The following is a 22,940-nucleotide window of genomic DNA, read 5'->3' on the forward strand; positions in this document are numbered from 1 at the left end:
ACCTTGTTGGAAACTGGATCGAAGGTGACTCTTATTATCCTTTAGAAAAGAGACCGGCAGCATTTTTCCCCTGCCCTAGAGATCTGTGGAACTTTGAACTTGAGAGAGATGATTTAGGGTATCTGGCAGAAGAAATATTTAAGCAGCAAAGCATTTAAGTGGAAGCAGAGCATAAAAGTCTGAAAAATTTGCAGTCTGATGATGCAATAGACAAGAAAAACCCAGTTTTTAGAAAGAAATTCAAGTCTGTTGCAGAAATATGCATAATTAACAAGAAGCTGAATGTTAATCACCAAGACAATGGGGAAAATATCTCTAGGGTATGTCAGAGACTTTCACAGCAGCCTCTCCAATCACAAGCCTAGAGGCCTAGGAGGAAAAAATCATTTCATAGACTGGGTCCAGGGCCCCCCTTCTCTATGTAGCCTAGTGACCTGGTGCCCTGTGTCCCGGCTGCTTCGGCTCCAGCCATGGCTAAAAGGTGGCAATGTACAGCTCAGGCCATTGCTTCAGAGGGTTCAAGCCCCAAGCCTTGGCAGCTTACATGTGATGTTGGTCTTGTGGGTGCACAGAAATCAAGAATAGAGGTTTGGGGAACTCTGCATAGATTTCAGAGGATGCACAGGAATGCCTGAATATCTGTACAGAAGTTTGTTGCAGGAGCTGAACTCTCATGGAGAACCTCTGCTAGAGCAATGTGGAAGAAAAGTTTGGATCCCCTACACAGAGTCTCCACTGGGGCACTGCCTGGTGGAGCTGTGGCAAGAAGGCCACTGTCCTCCAGACCTCAGAATGGTAGATTCACTGACAGCTTTCACCGTGCACCTGTAAAAGCCACAGACACTCAATGACAGGCTGTTAAAGCAACTGGGATGGGGGCTGTACACTGCAAAGTTACAGGTGTGGAACTGCTCAAGACTGTGGCACTCCACTTCTTACATCAGTGTGCCCAGGGTGTGAGACATGGAGTCAAAGGAGATGATTTCAGAGCTTTAAGATTTTAATGACTGCCCCACTGGATTTCATGCTTGCATGGGGACTGTAGCTCCTTTGTTTTGGCAAATTTATTTCTTTTGAAATAGGAGCATTTATTCAATGCCTGTACCCCCGTTGTGTCTTGGAAGGAACTAGCCTGCATTTTATTTTACAGGCTCCTAGATGAAAGGGTCTTGCCTTGTCTCAGATGAGACTTTGGACTTAGGCTTTTGAGTTAATGCTGAAATGAGTTAAGACTTTGGGGGACGGAGGGCGGAGCAAGATGGCCGAATAGGAACAGCTCCAGTCTCCAACTCCCAGCGCGAGTAACACAGAAGACCGGTGATTTCTGCATTTTCAACTGAGGTACTGGGGTAATCTCTCTAGGGAGTGCCGGACAATCGGTGCTGGTCAGCTGCTGCAGCCTGACCAGCGTGAGCTGAAGCAGGGCGAGGCATCGCCTCACCTGGAAGCGCAAGGGGGAAGGAAATCCGTTTTCCTAGCCAGGGGACTGAGACACATAACACCTGGAAAATCGGTAACTCCCACCCCAATACTGCGCTTTAAGGAAACAGGCACACCAGGAGAATATATCCCACACCTGGTCGGGAGGGTCCCACGCCCACGGAGCCTACCTCACTGCTAACACAGCCTCTGCGGCGATCTATCCGCAAGGCAGCAGCGAGGCTGGGGAGGGGCGCCCGCCATTGCTGAGGCTTAAGTAGGTAAACAAAGCCGCTGGGAAGCTCGAACTGGGTGGAGCTCACAGCAGCTCAAGGAAACCTGCCTGTCTCTGTAGACTCCACCTCTGGGGACAGCCCACAGCTGAGGTCCAATAGGGAAAGCAGCGGGGGCGGTGCAGAGGCGAACGACTCTGTCTGACAGCTTTGGGGAGAGCCGTGGATCTCCAACGCGGAGGTTGAGATCCGAGAACGGACAGACTGCCTGCTCAGGTGGGTCCCTGACCCCTGAGTAGCCTAGCTGGGAGACATCCCCCACTAGGGGCAGTCTGACACCCCACACCTCACAGGGTGGAGTCATCCCTGAGAGGAAACTTCCAAAGGAAGAATCAGACAGGTACACTCGCTGCTCAGCAATATTCTATCTTTGGCAACCTCTGCTGCTGATACCCAGGCAAACAGGGTCTGGAGTGGACCTCAAGCAATCTCCAACAGACCAACAGACAGTCCTTCTGACTGTCAGACGGAAAACTATCAAACAGGAAGGACACCTATACCAAAACCCCATCAGTACGTCACCATCATCAAAGACCAGAGACAGATAAAACCACAAAGATGGGGAAAAGCAGGGCAGAAAAGCTGGAAATTCAAAAAATAAGAGCGCATCTCCCCCTGCAAAGGAGCGCAGCCCATCGCCAGCAACGGATCAAAGCTGGTCAGAGAATGACTTTGACGAGATGAGAGAAGAAGGCTTCAGTCCATCAAACTTCTCAGAGCTAAAGGAGGAATTACGTACCCAGCGCAAAGAAACTAAAAATCTTGAAAAAAAAGTGGAAGAATTGACAGCTAGACTAATTAATGCAGAGAAGGTCATAAACGAAATGACAGAGATGAAAACCATGACACGAGAAATACGTGACAAATGCACAAGCTTCAGTAACCGACTCGATCAACTGGAAGAAAGAGTATCAGCGATTGAGGATCAAATGAATGAAATGAAGCGAGAAGAGAAACCAAAAGAAAAAAAAGAAGAAAAAGAAATGAACAAAGCCTGCAAGAAGTATGGGATTATGTAAAAAGACCAAATCTACGTCTGATTGGGGTGCCTGAAAGTGAGGGGGAAAATGGAACCAAGTTGGAAAACACTCTTCAGGATATCATCCAGGAGAACTTCCCCAACCTAGTAGGGCAGGCCAACATTCAAATTCAGGAAATACAGAGAACGCCACAAAGATACTCCTCCAGAAGAGCAACTCCAAGACACATAATTGCCAGATTCACCAAAGTTGAAATGAAGGAAAAAATCTTAAGGGCAGCCAGAGAGAAAGGTCGGGTTACCCACAAAGGGAAGCCCATCAGACTAACAGCAGATCTCTCGGCAGAAACTCTACAAGCCAGAAGAGAGTGGGGGCCAATATTCAACGTTCTTAAAGAAAAGAATTTTCAACCCAGAATTTCATATTCAGCCAAACTAAGTTTCATCAGTGAAGGAGAAATAAAATCCTTTACAGATAAGCAAATGCTTAGAGATTTTGTCACCACCAGGCCTGCCTTACAAGAGACCCTGAAGGAAGCCCTAAACATGGAAAGGAACAACCGGTACCAGCCATTGCAAAAACATGCCAAAATGTAAAGACCATCGAGGCTAGGAAGAAACTGCATCAACTAATGAGCAAAATAACCAGTAATATCATAATGACAGGATCAAGTTCACACATAACAATATTAACCTTAAATGTAAATGGACTAAATGCTCCAATTAAAAGACACAGACTGGCAAACTGGATAAGAGTCAAGACCCATCAGTCTGCTGTATTCAGGAGACCCATCTCACATGCAGAGACATACATAGGCTCAAAATAAAGGGATGGAGAAAGATCTACCAAGCAAATGGAGAACAAAAAAAAGCAGGGGTTGCAATCCTAGTCTCTGATAAAACAGACTTAAAACCATCAAAGATCAAAAGAGACAAAGAAGGCCATTACATAATGGTAAAGGGATCAATTCAACAGGAAGAGCTAACTCTCCTAAATATATATGCACCCAATACAGGAGCACCCAGATTCATAAAGCAAGTCCTTAGAGACTACAAAGAGACTTAGACTCCCATACAATAATAATGGGAGATTTAACACTCCACTGTCAACATTAGACAGATCAACGAGACAGAAAGTTAACAAGGATATCCAGGAATTGAACTCATCTCTGCACCAAGCGGACCTAATAGACATCTATAGAACTCTCCACCCCAAATCAACAGAATATACATTCTTCTCAGCACCACATCGCACTTATTCCAAAATTGACCACATAATTGGAAGTAAAGCACTCCTCAGCAAATGTACAAGAACAGAAATTATAAAAAACTGTCTCTCAGACCACAGTGCAATCAAACTAGAACTCAGGACTAAGAAACTCAATCAAAACCGCTCAACTACATGGAAACTGAACAACCTGCTCCTGAATGACTACTGGGTACATAACGAAATGAAAGCAGAAATAAAGATGTTCTTTGAAACCAATGAGAACAAAGATACAACATACCAGAATCTCTGGGACACATTTAAAGCAGTGTGTAGAGGGAAATTTATAGCACTAAATGCCCACAAGAGAAAGCAGGAAAGATCTAAAATTGACACTTAACATCACAATTAAAAGAACTAGAGAGGCAAGAGCAAACACATTCAAAAGCTAGCAGAAGGCAAGAAATAACTAAGATCAGAGCAGAACTGAAGGAGATAGAGTCACAAAAAACCCTCCAAAAAATCAATGAATCCAGGAGTGGTTTTTTGAAAAGATCAACAAAATTGACAGACCGCTAGCAAGACTAATAAAGAAGAAAAGAGAGAGGAATCAAATAGACGCAATAAAAAATGATAAAGGGGATATCACCACTGACCCCACAGAAATACAAACAACCATCAGAGAATACTATAAATGCCTCTACGCAAATCAACTAGAAAATCTAGAAGAAATGGATAATTTCCTGGACACTTACACTCTCCCAAGACTGAACCAGGAAGAAGTTGAATCCCTGAATAGACCAATAACAGGCTCTGAAATTGAGGCAACAATTAATAGCCTACCCACGAAAAAAAGTCCAGGACCAGATGGATTCACAGCTGAATTCTACCAGAGGTACAAGGAGGAGCTGGTACCATTCCTTCTGAAACTATTCCAATCAATAGAAAAAGAGGGAATCCTCCCTAACTCATTTTATGAGGCCAACATCATCCTGATACCAAGCCTGGCAGAGACACAACAAAAAAAGAGAATTTTAGACCAATATCCTGATGAACATCGATGCAAAAATTCTCAATAAAATACTGGCAAACCGGATTCAGCAGCACATCAAAAAGCTTATCCACCATGATCAAGTGGGCTTCATCCTGGGATGCAAGGCTGGTTCAACATTCGCAAATCAATAAACGTAATCCAGCATATAAACAGAACCAAAGACAAGAACCACATGATTATCTCAATAGATGCAGAAAAGGCTTTTGACAAAATTCAACAGCCCTTTATGCTAAAAACGCTCAATAAATTCGGTATTGATGGAACGTACCTCAAAATAATAAGAGCTATTACGACAAACCCACAGCTAATATCATACTGAATGGGCAAAAACTGGAAAAATTCCCTTTGAAAACTGGCACAAGACAGGGATGCCCTCTCTCACCACTCCTATTCAACATAGTGTTGGAAGTTCTGGCTAGGGCAATCAGGCAAGAGAAAGAAATCAAGGGTATCCAGTTAGGAAAAGAAGAAGTCAAATTGTCCCTGTTTGCAGATGACATGATTGTATATTTAGAAAAACCCATCGTCTCAGCCCAAAATCTCCTTAAGCTGATAAGCAACTTCAGCAAAGTCTCAGGATACAAAATTAATGTGCAAAAATCACAAGCATTCTTATACACCAGTAACAGACAAGCAGAGAGCCAAATCAGGAATGAACTTCCATTCACAATTGCTTCAAAGAGAATAAAATACCTAGGAATCCAGCTTACAAGGGATGTAAAGGACCTCTTCAAGGAGAACTACAAACCACTGCTCAGTGAAATCAAAGAGGACACAAACAAATGGAAGAACATACCATGCTCATGGATAGGAAGAATCAATATCGTGAAAATGGCCATACTGCCCAAGGTATTTATAGATTCAATGCCATCCCCATCAAGCTACAATGACTTTCTTCACAGAATTGGAAAAAAACTGCTTTAAAGTTCATATGGAACAAAAAAGAGCCCGCATTGCCAAGACAATCCTAGGTCAAAAGGACAAAGCTGGAGGCGTCACGCTACCTGACTTCAAACTATACTACAAGGCTACAGTAACCAAAACAGCATGGTACTGGTACCACAACAGAGAAATAGACCAGTGGAACAGAACAGAGTCCTCAGAAATAATACCACACATCTACAGCCATCTGATCTTTGACAAACCTGACAAAAACAAGAAATGGGGAAAGGATTCCCTATTTAATAAATGGTGCTGGGAAAATTGGGTAGCCACAAGTAGAAAGCTGAAACTGGATCCTTTCCTTACCCCTTATACGAAAATTAATTCAAGATGGATTAGAGACTTAAATGTTAGACCTAATACCATAAAAACCCTAGAAGAAAATCTAGGTAGTACCATTCAGGACATAGGCATGGGCAAGGACTTCATGTCTAAAACACCAAAAGCAACGGCAGCAAAAGCCAAAATTGACAAATGGGATCTCATTAACTAAAGAGCTTTTGCACAGCAAAAGAAACTACCATCAGAGTGAACAGGCAACCTACAGAATGGGAGAAAATTTTTGCAACCTACTCATCTGACAAAGGGCTAATATCCAGAATCTACAAAGAACTCAAACAAATATACAAGAAAAAAACAAACAACCCCATCAAAAAGTGGGGAAAGGATATGAACAGACATTTCTCAAAAGAAGACATCCATACAGCCAACAGACACATGAAAAAATGCTCGTCATCACTCGCCATCAGAGAAATGCAAATCAAAACCACAATGAGATACCATCTCACACCACTTAGAATGGCAATCATTAAGAAGTCAGGAAACAATAGATGTTGGAGAGGATGTGGAGAAATAGGAACACTTTTACACTGTTGGTGGGATTGTAAACTAGTTCAACCATTATGGAAAACAGTATGGCGATTCCTCAAGGATCTAGAACTAGATGTACCATATGACCCAGCCATCCCACTACTGGGTATATACCCAAAGGATTATAAATTACTCTACTACAAGACACATGCACACGTATGTTTATTGCGGCACTATTCACAATAGCAAAGACTTGGAATCAACCCAAATGTCCATCTGTGACAGACTGGATTAAGAAAATGTGGCACATATACACCATGGAATACTATGCAGCCATCAAAAAGGATGAGTTTGCGTCCTTTGTAGGGACATGGATGCAGCTGGAAACCATCATTCAGCAAACTATCACAAGAAGAGAAAACCAACACCGCATGTTCTCACTCATAGGTGGGAACTGAACAATGAGATCACTTGGACTCGGGAAGGGGAACATCACACACTGGGGCCTATCATGGGGAGGGGGGAGGAGGGAGGGATTGCATTGGGGAGTTATACATGATATAAACGTTATGCACATGTACCCTAGAACTTAAAGTATAATAAAAAATAAAAAATAAAAAATAAAAATAAATAAAAAAATAAAAAATAAAAAAAAAAAGATTTTGGGGGACTATTGAGAAGACATGGTGGTTTTGAAGTTGAAGACATAAGATTTGGGAGGGCTGGGAGCAGAATTATGTGGTTAGGCTTTGTGTCCCCACCCAATTTCATTCTAAATTGTAGTCCTCATAATCCCCACATGTCATAAAAGGGACCGGTGGTACATAATTTAATCATTGGGGTGGCACCTCATGCTGTTCTCATGATAGTGACTTCTCAGGAGATCTAATGGTTTATAAAGGGTTTCTCCCCCTTTTGCTTAGCAATTTTTTGCTGCCACCATGTAAAGAAGGATGTGTTTGTTTCCCCTTCCTTTATGATTTTAAGTTTCCTGAGGCCTCTCCAGCCATGCTGAACTGTGAGTCAATTAGATCTCTTTTCTTTTATATAGATTACTCAGTTTCAGGTATGTCTTTATTAGCAGCATGAGAATGGACCAATACACCCAGTCTTTTGTATTTCTTTATAGCAATGTGAAAATGGGCTAATACAATGGGGATGGTTCTAATGGTTTAACACTATCACCCTGAGTGCTGTTCTCCTAACAGTGAGTGAGTTCTCATAATATTTGGTTGTTTAAATATGTGTAGTACCTTCCTCCCTTCTCTGTTTCTCCTGGCTGGCCATGTGAAGGTATGACTGCTTTTCTCTGTCTTCTGCAATGATTGTATGTTTCTGAGGCCTCCCAAGCCATCTTTTATGTACAGCCTGCAGAATTATGGGCCAATTAGACCCCTTTTCTTTATAAATTACCCAATCTCGGGTATTTCTCTATGGCAGTGCAAAAATGTGCCAATACAGATTGCAAAGAAACTCAAAGAGATTCAAGGCATAGTTGAAAATCAACACAAGAAAACTTCTAAAGCAATCCAGGAAATAAAGAAGAGATCAATATCTTAAAAAGAAATAAATCAGTGCTTCTGGAATTGAATCACTCACTTAGGAAATTTCAAAAATTACATTGGAAAGCTTTATCAATTGCCTGAATCAAGCAGAAGAAAGAATATTACAGTTTGAAGAACAGTCTTTTGGACTAACCCAGTCATATGAAAATAAAGAAAAAAGTACTTTTATTTTATTATTTAAATTTAACTTTTAAGTTCAGGAGTAAATGTTGTGTGGGTTTGTTACATAGGTAAGCTTGTATCATAAGGGTTTGTTTTTCAGATTATTTCATCATCCAGGTATTACATTTAGTACTCACTACATATTTTTCCTGATTCCACTCTCTGATAGGCCACAGTGTGTGTTGTTTTCCCCTATGTGTCCATGCATTTTCATCATGTCGCTTTGACTTATAAGTGAAAACATGTAGTATTTGGTTTTCTGTTTCTGCATTTGTTTGCTAAGGATAATTACCCGGACTCCATCCATGTTTCTGCAAAGGACATAGACTCATTCTTGAAAAAAGAAATTTAAAAAATGAGCAAAGTTTTTGAGAAACATGTGATTATGTAAAATGAACAAAGATAGAAATTATTGGCATTCCTGAGAGTGAAAGAGTAAAAGTAAACAACCTGGAAAATGTGTTTGAGGAAACAATTTAAGAAAAATTTCCCAATCTTGCTAGAGAGATAGACATCCAGATACAAAAAGCCTAGAGAATGCCTGCAAGATACTATAGAAAATGAACACCACCAAGCTATATAGTCACCAGACTGTCCAACATCAATATTAAAGAAAAAAATATCTTAAAGGCAGCTAGAGAAAAAGGTCAGATCATATTCAAAGGGAACATCATCAGGCTAACAGGGGACTTCTCAGCAGAAATCTTACAAGCCAGAAGACGTTTGGGGGCTTAATTTTAGTATTCTTAGAAAAAAAATCAAACTGGAATTTTATAACCTGCCAAACTAAGCTTCATAAGTGAAGGAGAAATAAAATCTTTTCCAGACAAACAACTGCTAAAATAATTTATTATACTAAACCAGCTTTACAGGAGAGTCTTAAGGGAGTTCTAAACATGGAAATAAAAGATCAATACCTGCTACAACAAAAACACATTTAAGTGCACAGCTCACAGATTCTATAAAGCGACTATACAATAGAAACTACAAAGCAACTAGCTAACCACTTTATGATAAAATCAAAGCATCACATATGAATATTAACTTTGAATGTAAACCATCTGAATGCCCCATTTAAATGACACAGAATGGCAAGCTGCATTAAAAAATGACTCAGGTATCTGCTGTCTTCAAGAGACCCATCTCACTTACCAACAACCATAGGCTAAAAGTAAAAGGTTGGAGAAAGATTTGCCAGCCAAACAGAAAACAAAAAAGAGCAGGAGTGCTATTCTTATATGAGATAAAACAGGCTTTAAACCAACAACAGTAAAAAAGAACAAAGAAGGGCATTAAATAATGGTAACAGGTTCAATTATCTAAGAAGATTTATCTATTTAAAGTATATCTGCACCCAACTTTAGAGCACACAGATTTATAAAACAAGTACTTCTAGACCTACCAAAAGATTTAGATAGCCACACAATAATAGTGAGGGACTTCAACACCCCCATTAACAGCATTAGGGAGATTATTGGGGAAGAAAATTAACAAATAAATTATGTAGTTAAATTCAACACTTGGCCACTTGGACCTAACAGACATCTACAGAATACTCCACCCATCAACCACAAAATATATGTTCATGTCATTCGCACACCGAACATACTCCAAAATCAGCCACATGGTCAGCAATAAAGTAGGTCTTAATTAACTGAAAAAAAAAAATGAAACCAACCATACTCTAAGACCACAGTGGAAAAAAAATAGAAATCAATATCAGAGGATCTTGGAAACTACACAATTACATGGAAATTTTAAAAACTTGCTTCTGAATGACTTTTGGGTAAACAACAAATTTAAGGCAGAAATTAAAACATTCTTTGAAATTAATAAAAATGGAGACACAACATTCCAAAATCTCTGGGATACAACAAAAGCAATGTTAAGAGAAAAATGTATAACAATAAATGCCTACCTCAGAAAGACTTCTCGAATTACCAATCTGACATAAAACTTAGAAGAACTACAAAAACAATAACAAATTAACCCCAAAGCAGGCAGAAACAAAGAAATAACCAAAATTAGAGCAGAATTGAACAAAATTGAGACCCAAAAATCCATACAAAGAGTCAACAAAACCAAAAGTTGTTTTTTTGAAAGAATAAACAAGATGAATAGACTACTAGCTAGATTAACAGAGAAAGAAAAGAGCCAAATAATCACAATCAGAAATCACAAAGGTGACATTACTACTGATCCCACAGATATACTGAAAATTCTTTGAAACTATGATGAACAACTCTATGTAGCTAAACTAGAAAATGTAAGGAAATGGATAAATTCCTGGAAACACAGTTTCCCAATATTGAATCAGGAAGAAATTAACATCCTGAACAGACTAATATCGAGTTCCAAAATTGAATCAGTAAAAATAAAAATAAAAAACATACCAACCAACCAACCAAACAAACAAACAACGAAAACAGCAATGAAAAACTCCAGACTAGGTTGTTTCAGAGTGGAATTCTACCAGACATACAAAGAAGAGATAGCACCAAATCTACCTAAGCTATACATAAAAATCAAGGAGGAGGGACTCCTTCTTGACTTATTCTATAAAGCCAGCATTACTCTAATACCAATACCTGGCAAAATCATGAAAGGGGGAAAAAAAACTAGGCCACTATTCCTCATGAACATAGACACCAAAATTCTCAACAAAATACTAGCAAACCATATGCAGGAGCACATCAAAAAGTTAATTCACCATATTCGGGTAGGCTTTGTTGCAGTGATACAAGGAATTGTTTCAAAATACACAATCAATAAACGGATTCATCATATAAACAGAATGAAAAACAAAGACTGTACGATCATCTCAATAGGCTTGGAAAAAGTTTTTGATAAAATCCAATATCCATTCATGAGAAAAATCCTCAACAAACTAGGAATCAAAGGAACATACCTCAAAATAATAAGCATCACCTATGACAAACCCCAGCCAACATTGTACTGTTGTTTTATTCATAAACAATATAATTCCATACCTAGAAAACCCCAGAGTCTCTGTCCAAAAGCTCCTAGAACTTATAAATAACTTCATCAAAGTTTCAGGAAACAAAATCTACATATAAAAATCAGTAACATTTGTATACACCTATAACATACATGCTGAGAAAAAAATCCAGAATGCAATCCCATTTACTGTCCCACAAAAATGTAAAATACATGTTACCCAGGAAGTAAAACATCTCTACAAGGAGAACTAAAAAACACCGCTAAAAGAAATCATAGATTACACAAACAAATGGAAAAATATTCTATACTCATGGATTGGAAGAATCAATATCATTGAACTAGTAATCTATGGAATCAATGTTATTCCCACAAAAATACCATTAACATTCTTCACAGAATTAGAAAAAGTATTTTAAAATTCATATGGAACGAATAAATAGCCAGAATAGCCAAAACAATCCTAAGGAAAAGGAACAAAGCTGGAGGCATCATATTACCTGACTTCAAACTATACTATAAGGCTGTAGTAACCAAACCAGCATGGTACTGGAACAAAAACAGTCATATAGACCAATGGAACAGAATACAGAACTTAGAAATAAAGCCATCCATTTCCACTCATGTGATCTTTGACAAAGTCGATCAATACAGGTAACGGTGAAAGGACTCATTATTCAATAAATGGTGCTAGATAGTCACATGCAGAACAATGAAACTGGACCATTAACTTTCACCATATGCAAAAACTAACTCAAGATGGATTACAGATTAAAATGTGTGACCTCAATCTATAAGAATCCTAGAAGAAAACTTAGGAAACACCATTCTGGACATCAGCCTTGGGAAAGAATTTATGACTAAATCCTCAAATACAATTGCAACAGAAACAAAATTGACAAGTGAGACCTAATTAAACTAAAGAGCTTCTGTACAGTAAAAGAAACTATCAACAGAATAAACAGACAACCTACAGAATGGAAAAAATATTCACAACTATGCTTAAGATAAAGGGGTAATATACAGAATCCATAAGACACTTAAACAATTGATGAACCAATAATAATAATAAGACATACAGTTGACCATAAACATATGACAAAATGCTCCATATCATTAATCATCAGAGAAATACAAATCAAAAAACAATTAGATAACATTTCACACCAGTCAGGGTGATTATTATTTAAAAAATGAAGAAACAACAGATGTTGGTGAAACTGCAGAGAAAAGGGAATGCTTATACTCTTTTGGTGGAAATGTAAATCAGGTCATCCACTGTGGAAAGCAGTTTGGAGATTTCTCAAGAAACTTAAAACTGAACTGCCATTTGACCCAACAACCCCATTACTGTATATATATCCAAAAGAAAACAAATCATTCTCCCAAAGAAAGACACATGCATTTGTATGTTCATCACAGCACTATTCACAACAGCAGAAACATGAAATCAACCTAGGTGCCCATCAATGGTGGATTTGAAAAAGAAAATGTGAGATATCTATCTATCTATCTATCTATCTATCTATCTATCTATCTACATATATATACACACATATATATACACACACGTATCTCACATATATATCTATATATCTATATCTATACCATGTAGTGCTACTCAGTCCTAAAAGAAATAAAATCATGTCCTTTAGAGCCAGGTGCATGGAGCTGGAGGCCATTTTTTCTAAGTAAATGAACTCATGAACAGAAAATCAAATACTGCATGATCTCAATTATAAGTGGTAGTAAATATTGGATACTCATGAACATAATGATGGCAGCAGTAGAAATTGGGACTACTAGAAGGGATACTGAGAGGGAAAGCCAGGGTTGAAAAATGACTACTGGGCACTATGCACAGCAACTGGGTGATGGAATCATCTCTACCCCAAACCTCAGCATTCTGCAATATATCCACATGACAAACCTGCACATGTAACGCCTGAATCTAAAATAAAATTTTAAAATTAAAGAAATAAAAATTCCAAATGCAATAAAATTCAAGTCATTTTTGATGGCCTCCCATAAGTCATCGAAGAACATGAAAAGTTCACTTCTAATATGTGGTTATAGAAAATAAATAAATAAATACTGAAAAAGTATATAAAAGCTTGTATGGTGCTTAAATAATGGGGGTTATCAATAATATCGGCATTATCTATGTCTGCTTATTACACTTGAAATCTGGTGGCTCTGTAGCTTCTGTGTTGTTAACCTTGGGTGAGAAGTTTTTTTAAATGGAAAATGAAATATTCTGTAGTTATCTACTGGTTTTGGTTCTAACTCCTCTGAGGCAATAGAGCACAAAGAGTTTGACTCCATTTTTGGAATGGGGTAAGATAAAACACATCGAGAAGGAAAATCCTAAAAATTAATGACTGAATAAATTATACTGCGACACATGTAAAACTTAGAGCTGTTGAGTAGACATTTTAGAGATACCCATAGGATAATCTCCCCAGATCTCTGCAATGTCTCCTTTTATGGTTACTATCTTGTTCTAATCTAGAAAGCTGAGCCCAAATCCACAGAGATGGGCCTTACTCAGTGTGATGGTCATTTTTTATATGTCAAGTTGGCTAGGCTACAATTCCCCATTATTCAATCAAACGCTAATTGCTGCTGTAAAGGTGTTTTGTAGATGTGAGTAAAGTCCACAATAAGTTAACTTTAAGTAAGGGAGGCTATTCTAGGTAATCTGGAAGACTCTTATCTACTCAGTTGGAAGGTCCTAAGAAAAGAGTGGAAGATTTCCTGAAGAAAAATAAATTTTGCCTCTGGATAACAGCCTCACCTTGTGCCCAACAGGTCTGGTCTATCCTTCCTGATTATCTGCCCTCCAGATGTTTTATTTGACTAGCCAGATCTCACAATCATGTAAGTCAATTCCTTACAACAAACCTCTTAATATATATCTTACATGTATTATTATTTATAATACTTCTATGTCTCTACATTTATTATCTATAAGATAGTGTTTACCACTTAACAAGTATTATATAGTCCTGTTCCATTCTTCTCAGGCATAACTGATGGATTCAGAGATAGATACACCTAATTCAAACAAGGGCCAATCAGATTCTGTCTCTTGTAAGGTTGTAATTTTGAACTCAGACATAGGGAGGCTAAAAGTAGGTAACTGAATCACTTTAATGGCAATGTATTAGAAGGAAAACTCAACAACTCCTGTTGTTAAGGTCCCAGAGCTTCTGTGGTACCTCCAATTCTGCACATTTATATTGTTTTGCTTAAGTAAGATAAAGTTGATGTCTGATTTTTGTAACCTGACAATTATAAAGAAAGGTACATGAGAGTACGTGGAGTAGTATTACTCTTGGTAGTTTTTTTTTTTTTTCTTACCACAGTATAAAGTATTAGTTCTCCCTGATGTGCTCCACTCTAATTCTGGCTTACACATAAATATGATTAAAACTAAATATCTAAGGCTGGGAGTGGTGGCTCTTACTTGTAATCCCAGCACTTTGGGATTGCCAAGGCAGGCGGATCACCTGAGATCAGGAGTTCAAGACCAGTTTGACCAACATGGAAAAACCCCATCTCTACTAAAAATACAAAATTAGTTGGGCGTGGTGGCATGCACCTGTAATCACAGCTACCTAGGAAGCTGAGGCCGGTGAATCACTTGAACCTGGGAGGGAGAGGTTGCAGTGAGCCGAGATTGTGCCACTTCACTCCACCATGAGCAACAAGAGTGAAACTCCATCTCAAAAAATATATACTAAATATCTAAAGAATAATATAAATAATCTGAGTAAAAATAAATAGAACTCCAGAAAACAACTACAGGATTTTCTAATGAATATTAGAAGATATCCAGAAGGAATATGTGATTATGGATTTTAAAGATTCTCTACCAAGAGAAGCAAAACATAATTTTGGATTGGGCTGGCACTCACTAGAGACATCTCATTCAATATGCCAGCCAGGCCACAGGCTAAGGTTCTCATAGTTTTCCGAGTTGGCTGATGCAAAACAAGTTCAGAGATGGCTACTCTAGCTGCCACTGGGAGAACAATAATGAGTTAATATATTAAAGGACAAGAAATCATAGTGAAACAAGTAACACCAAGGATTCATCCCTCAAAAAAAGAAATGCAAAATAATTGAGAAAGAATCTGTCAAAGCCAACTTTTTAAGAGCTCAGGAAAATAATCAAAGTTTAACAGCAACTAAGAAAAGCTGAATCAAGAAAAAGACAACTTATAAATGGGATAAAAGCTTTACCGCATTTTAAATTACCCTTACCCTAATGTCTCCCCAGATAAACTATAGTCTTGGAGTGAGCAATATGCATTTCCAGTATAATTTCTTGTTCCTGGTTCCTGAGAAAGCAGAACAAACCTTGTTCTAAAATAATCGTGTTTTTCTGTTTTGAACTGCCTGGGGGCTACCTGAAAGACTGATGCAAGGGACTCATCTCTGTGTCACCTACATAGTAACCCTCTCAATATGGAAATGTGGCTGTGCAGAGAATATTTCTAAAAAGCATTGTAAGCCAAATGAACAACCTGCTGCCACATCTGGCAAAACATTAGTTGACACTGTTAAAGAAAAATAATTCATGATACCTGTTGAACACACAGAGGCAGATTTTATTCAAGAAGACCACAAAAATGAGGTATTGTAGTAGATGAGAGAGACTGAACTGAACTCCAAATACAACAAGTGGAGATTTATAGCCAAGAAGCAGGCTGGAGATCAGTTGATGGAATATTATTAAGAAGAAACATTATAGATAAGAAGATTTTGGCCATATTGACTTGACAAGATTATTACTGAAGCCAAGTCAAAGTGATAAGGTATTGGGAAAGAGGGATAATGAATTTGATAAGACATCAAGGATGAGGAATTTTTGCTAAACTGATCCAGCAGTATTTTTGCTGTGAACTAAGCAGAAAAAGACACTAGACTAAGGACACAGCCTAAGGTTAGGGAATAATCAGAAAGAGGACTCAGAGAAGCCCAACTCAAATTTTATCAAAGGAGAGAGTTCTTGCCTTTGTCGAGATAATCAATAGACATGCTGAAAGCTTGTAAGGAAAAGCTGGGGAGAGTTTCCGTGGGAAGTTAGGGAATTCTAAAGTATGCACATATATTGGGAAGTTAGAAGATACACACATTCCAAGGGCAGGACACAGTTCAGAATACAGCTAAAGAAGACCCTACGTTTTCCACCTTTGGCTGATCTCTAGGCTCAGAACAAGCAGCAGGTAAGGATAAGGTAACATTGTAAACAGCATGGTTAAGTGTTGAAGGAGGGCCCTAACACAAAGCAAATCTGCAATACCTGAGAGATTGTTTTCTTTCTTTTTCTTTAAATACAGCACTCAAGTAAATCTCTGTTAAGAAAATAAAAGTCAGGAAACAACAGGTGCTGGAGAGGATGTGGAGAAATAGGAACACTTTTACACTGTTGGTGGGATTGTAAACTAGTTCAACCATTATGGAAAACAGTATGACGATTCCTGAAGGATCTACAACTAGATGTACCATACGACCCAGCCATCCCACTACTGGGTATATACCCAAAGGATTATAAATCATGCTGCTATAAAGACACATGCACACGTATGTTTATTGCAGCACTATTCACAATAGCAAAGACTTGGAATCAACCCAAATGTTCATCTGTGACAGACTGGATGAAGAAAATGTGGTGGGAGCAAGATGGCCGAAAAGGAAGAGCTCCAGTCTCCAACTCCCAATGCGAGCGACACAGAAGACCGGTGATTTCTGCGTTTTCAAATGAGGTACTGGGGTCATCTCACTAGGGAGTGCCGGACAATCGGTGCTAGTAAGCTGCTGCAGCCTGACCAGTGAGAGCTGAAGCAGGGCGAGGCATCGCCTCACCTGGAAGTGCAAGGGTGAAGGGAATCCGTTTTCCTAGCCAGGGGAACTGAGACACACAACACTGGAAAATTGGGTAACTCCCACCCCAATACTGCGCTTTAAGCAAACAGGCACACCAGGAGAATATCCCACACCTGGCCGGAGGGTCCCACGCCCACGGAGCCTCCCTCATTGCTAACACAGTAGTCTGCGGCGATCTATCCGCAAGGCAACAGTGAGGCTGGGGGAGGGGCGCCAGCCATTGCTGAGGCTTAAGTACGTAAACAAAGCCGCTGGGAAGTTGAACTGGGTGGAGCTCACAGCAGCTCAAGGAGCCTGCCTGTCTCTGTAGACTCCACACCTGGGGGACAGCACACAGCTGAAGACCAACAGGGGAAACAGCGGGGGCCTGTGCACACGCGAACGACTCTGTCTGACTGCTTTGGGGAGAGCCGTGGATCTCCCAACGTGGAGGTTGAGATCTGAGAACGGACAGACTGCCTGCTCAGGTGGGTCCCTGACCCCTGAGTAGCCTAGCTGGGAGACATCCCCCACTAGGAGCAGTATGACACCCCACACCTCACAGGGTGGACTACACCCCGGAGAGGAAGCTTCCAAAGGAAGAATCAGAAAGGTACACTTGCTGTTCAGCAATATTCTATCTTCTGCAACCTCTGCTGCTGATACCCAGGCAAACAGGGTCGGGAGTGGACCTCAAGCAATCTCCAACAGACCTACAGCTGAGGGTCCTGACTGTCAAAAGGAAAACTATCAAACAGGAAGGACACCTACACCAAAACCTGATCAGTACATCATCATCATCAAAGACCAGAGGCAAATAAAACCACAAAGATGGGGAAAAGCAGGGCAGAAAAGCTGGAAATTCAAACAATAAGAGCGCATCTCCCCCTGCAAAGGAGCGCAGCCCATTGCCAGCAACGGATCGAAGCTGGTCAGAGAATGACTTTGACGAGATGAGAGAAGAAGCCTTCAGTCCATCAAACTTCTCAGAGCTAAAGGAGGAATTACATACCCAGCGCAAAGAAACTAAAAATATTCAAAAAAGAGTGGAAGAATTGACAGCTAGAATAATTAATGCAGAGAAGGTCATAAACGAAATGACAGAGATGAAAACCATGACATGAGAAATACGTGACAAATGCACAAGCTTCAGTAACCGACTCGATCAACTGGAAGAAGAGTATCAGCGATTGAGGATCAAATGAATGATGAAGCGAGAAGAGAAACCAAAAGAAAAAAAAGAAGAAAAAGAAATGACAAAGCCTGCAAGAAGTATGGGATTATGTAAAAAGACCAAATCTACGTCTGATTGGGGTGCCTGAAAGTGCGGGGAAATGGAACCAAGTTGGAAAACACTCTTCAGGATATCATCCAGGAGAACTTCCCCAACCTAGTAGGGCAGGCCAACATTCAAATTCAGGAATACAGAGAAGAACGCCACAAAGATACTCCTCCAGAAGAGCACTCCAAGACACATAATTGCCAGATTCACCAAAGTTGAAATGAAGGAAAAATCTTAAGGGCAGCCAGAGAGAAAGGTCGGGTTGCCCACAAAGGGAAGCCATCAGACTAACAGCAGACTCTCGGCAGAAACTCTCCACCCAGAAGAGAGTAGGGAGTAGGGCCAATATTCAACGTTCTTAAAGAAAAAAATTTTCAACTCAGATTTCATATCCAGCCAAACTAAGTTTCATCAGTGAAGGAGAAATAAAATCCTTTACAGATAAGCAAATGCTTAGAGATTTTGTCACCACCAGGCCTGCCTTACAAGAGACCCTGAAGGAAGCCCTTAACATGGAAAGGAAAAACCGGTACCAGCCATTGCAAAAACATGCCAAAATGTAAAGACCATCGAGGCTAGGAAGAAACTGCATCAACTAACGAGCAAATAACCAGTTAATATCATAATGACAGGATCAAGTTCACACATAACAATATTAACCTTAAATGTAAATGAACTAAATGCTCCAATTAAAGACAGACTGGCAAATTGGATAAAGAGTCAAGACCCATCAGTCTGCAGTATTCAGAGACCCATCTCACATGCAGAGACATACATAGGCTCAAAATAAAGGGATGGAGGAAGATCTACCAAGCAAATGGAGAACAAAAAAAAGCAGGGGTTGCAATCCTAGTCTCTGATAAGACAGACTTTAAACCATCAAATATCAAAAGAGACAAAGAAGGCCATTACATAATGATAAAGGGATCAATTCAACAGGAAGAGCTAACTCTCCTAAATATCTATGCACCCAATACAGGAGCACCCAGATTCACAAAGCAAGTCCTTAGAGACTTACAAAGAGACTTAGACTCCCATACAATAATAATGGGAGACTTCAACACTCCACTGTCAACATTAGACAGATCAACGAGACAGAAAGTTAACAAGGATATCCAGGAATTGAACTCATCTCTGCACTAAGCGGACCTAATAGACATCTATAGAACTCTCCACCCCGAATCAACAGAATATACATTCTTCTCAGCACCACATCGCACTTATTCCAAAATTGACCACATAATTGGAAGTAAAGCACTCCTCAGCAAATGTACAAGAACAGAAATTATAACAAACTGTCTCTCAGACCACAGTGCAATCAAACTAGAACTCAGGACTAAGAAAATAAATCAAAACTGCTCAGCTACATGGAAACTGAACAACCTGCTCCTCAATGATTAATGGGTACATAACGAAATGAAAGCAGAAAGAAAGATGTTCTTTGAAACCAATGAGAACAAAGATACAACATACCAGAATCTCTGGGACACATTTAAAGCAGTGTGTAGAGGGAATTTATAGCATTAAATGCCCACAAGAGAAAGCAGGAAAGATCTAAAATTGACACTCTAACATCACAATTAAAAGAACTAGAGAGGCAAGAGCAAACACATTCAAAAGCTAGCAGAAGGCAAGAAATAACTAAGATCAGAGCAGAACTGAAGGAGATAGAGACACAAAAACCCTCCAAAAATCAATGAATCCAGGAGTTGGTTTTTGAAAAATCAACAAAATTGACAGACCGCTAGCAAGACTAATAAAGAAGAAAAGAGAGAGGAATCAAATAGATGCAATAAAAAATGATAAGGGGATATCACCACCGACCCCACAGAAATACAAACAACCATCAGAGAATACTATAAACGCCTCTACGCAAATCAACTAGAAAATCTAGAAGAAATGGATATTTCCTGGACACTTACACTCTCCCAAGACTAAACCAGAAGAATTTGAATCCCTGAATAGACCAATAGCAGCGCTGAAATTGAGGCAACAATTAATAGCCTACCCACCAAAAAAGTCCAGGACCAGATGGATTCACAGCTGAATTCTACCAGAGGTACAAGGAGGAGCTGGTACCATCCTTCTGAAACTATTCCAATCAATAGAAAAAGAGGGAATCCTCCCTAACTCATTTTATGAGGCCAACATCATCCTGATACCAAAGCCTGGCAGAGACACACAACACAAAAAAAAATTTTAGACCACATCCCTGATGAACATCGATGCAAAAATTCTCAATAAAATACTGGCAAACCGGATTCAGCAGCACATCAAAAAGCTTATCCATCATGATCAAGTGGGCTTCATCCCTGGGATGCAAGGCTGGTTCAACATTTGCAAATCAATAAACGTAATCCAGCATATAAACAGAACCAAAGACAAGAACCACATGATTATCTCAATAGATGCAGAAAAGGCTTTTGACAAAATTCAACAGCCCTTCATGCTAAAAACGCTCAATAAATACGGTATTGATGGAACGTACCTCAAAATCATAAGAGCTATTTATGACATGCCCACAGCTAATATCATACTGAAGTGCAAAAACTGGAAAAATTCCCTTTGAAATCTGGTACAAGACAGAGATGCCCTCTCTCACCACTCCTATTCAACATAGTGTTGGAAGTTCTGGCTAGGGCAATCAGGCAAGAGAAAGAAATCAAGGGTATCCAGTTAGGAAAAGAAGAAGTCAAATTGCCCCTGTTTGCAGATGACATAATTTTATATTTAGAGAACCCCATCATCTCAGCTCAAAAGCTCCTTAAGCTGATAAGCAACTTCAGCAAAGTCTCAGGATACAAAATTAATGTGCAAAAATCACAAGCATTCTTATACACCAGTAACAGACAAACAGAGAGCCAAATCAGGAATGAACTTCCATTCAAAATTGCTTCAAAGAGAATAAAATACCTAGGAATCCAACTTACAGGGATGTCAAGGACCTATTCAAGGAGAACTACAAACCACTGCTCAGTGAAATAAAACTGGACACAAACAAAAGGAAGAACATATCATGCTCATGGATAGGAAGAATCAATATTGTGAAAATGACCATACTGCCCAAGGTTATTTATAGATTCAACGCCATCCCCATCAAGCTACCAATGAATTTCTTCACAGAATTGGAAAAAACTGCTTTAAAGTTCATATGGAACCAAAAAGAGCCCGCATTGCCAAGACAATCCTAAGTCAAAAGGACAAAGCCGGAGGTGTCACGTTACCTGACTTCAAACTATACTACAAGGCTACAGTAACGCAAACAGCATGGTACTGGTACCAAACAGAGATATAGACCAATGGAACAGACACAAAGTCCTCAGAAATAATACCACACATCTACAGCCATCTGATCTTTGACAAACCTGAGAGAAACAAGAAATGGGGAAAGGATTCCCTGTTCAATAAATGATGCTGGGAAAATTGGCTAGCCATAAGTAGAAAGCTGAAACTGCATCCTTTCCTTACCCCTTATACGAAGATTAATTCAAGATGGATTAGATACTTAAATGTTAGACCTAATATCATAAAAACCCTAGGAGAAAATCTAGGTAGTACCATTCAGGACATAGGCATGGGCAAGGACTTCATGTCTAAAACACCAAAAGCAATGGCAACAAAAGCCAAACTTGACAAATGGGATCTAATTAAACTAAAAAGCAAAAGAAACTACCATCAGAGTGAACAGGCAACCTACAGAATGGGAGAAAATTTTTGCAACCTACTCATCTCACAAAGGGCTAATATCCAGAATCTACAAAGAACTTAAACAAATATACAAGAAAAAAACAAACGACGCCATCAAAAAGTGGGGAAAGGATATGAACAGACATTTCTCAAAAGAAGACATTCATACAGCCGACAGACACATGAAAAAATGCTCGTCATCACTCGCCATCAGAGAAATGGAAATCAAAACCACAATGATATACCATCTCACACCAATAAGATTGGCAATCATTAAGAAGTCAGGAAACAACAGGTGTTGGAGAGGATGTGGAGAAATAGGAACACTTTTACACTGTTGGTGGGATTGTAAACTAGTTCAACCATTATGGAAAACATATGGCAATTCCTCAAGATCTAGAACTATGTTCCATATGACCCAGCCATCCCACTACTGGCTATATACCCAAAGGATTATAAATTATTCTACTACAAAGACACATGCACACGTATGTTTATTGCGGCACTATTCACAATAGCAAAGACTTGGAATCAACCCAAATGTCCATCTGTGACAGACTGGATTAAGAAAATGTGGCACATGGGGCGGAGCAAGATGGCCGAATAGGAGCAGCTCCAGTCTCCAACTCCCAGCGCGAGCGACACAGAAGACCGGTGATTTCTGCGTTTTCAACTGAGGTACTGGGGTCATCTCGCTAGGGAGTGCCG

At 39.5% G+C, this 22,940-nt stretch overlaps 1 long non-coding RNA gene across 1 annotated transcript in view; it reads left to right on the plus strand.

Moving 5' to 3' along the window:
* The window catches only part of LOC117077954, a 349,959-nt gene that overhangs the window by 147,735 nt on the left and 179,284 nt on the right, over positions 1–22,940 (plus strand). The window contains exon 2 of the long non-coding RNA XR_004434877.1: positions 7,834–7,915. This is a non-coding gene — a long non-coding RNA (uncharacterized LOC117077954). The remainder of the gene's footprint in view (positions 1–7,833; positions 7,916–22,940) is intronic.

The sequence above is a fragment of the Trachypithecus francoisi genome, unplaced genomic scaffold (assembly GCF_009764315.1).
Source record: "Trachypithecus francoisi isolate TF-2019V2 unplaced genomic scaffold, Tfra_2.0 Lachesis_group6, whole genome shotgun sequence".
NCBI classification, from domain to species: domain Eukaryota; kingdom Metazoa; phylum Chordata; class Mammalia; order Primates; family Cercopithecidae; genus Trachypithecus; species Trachypithecus francoisi.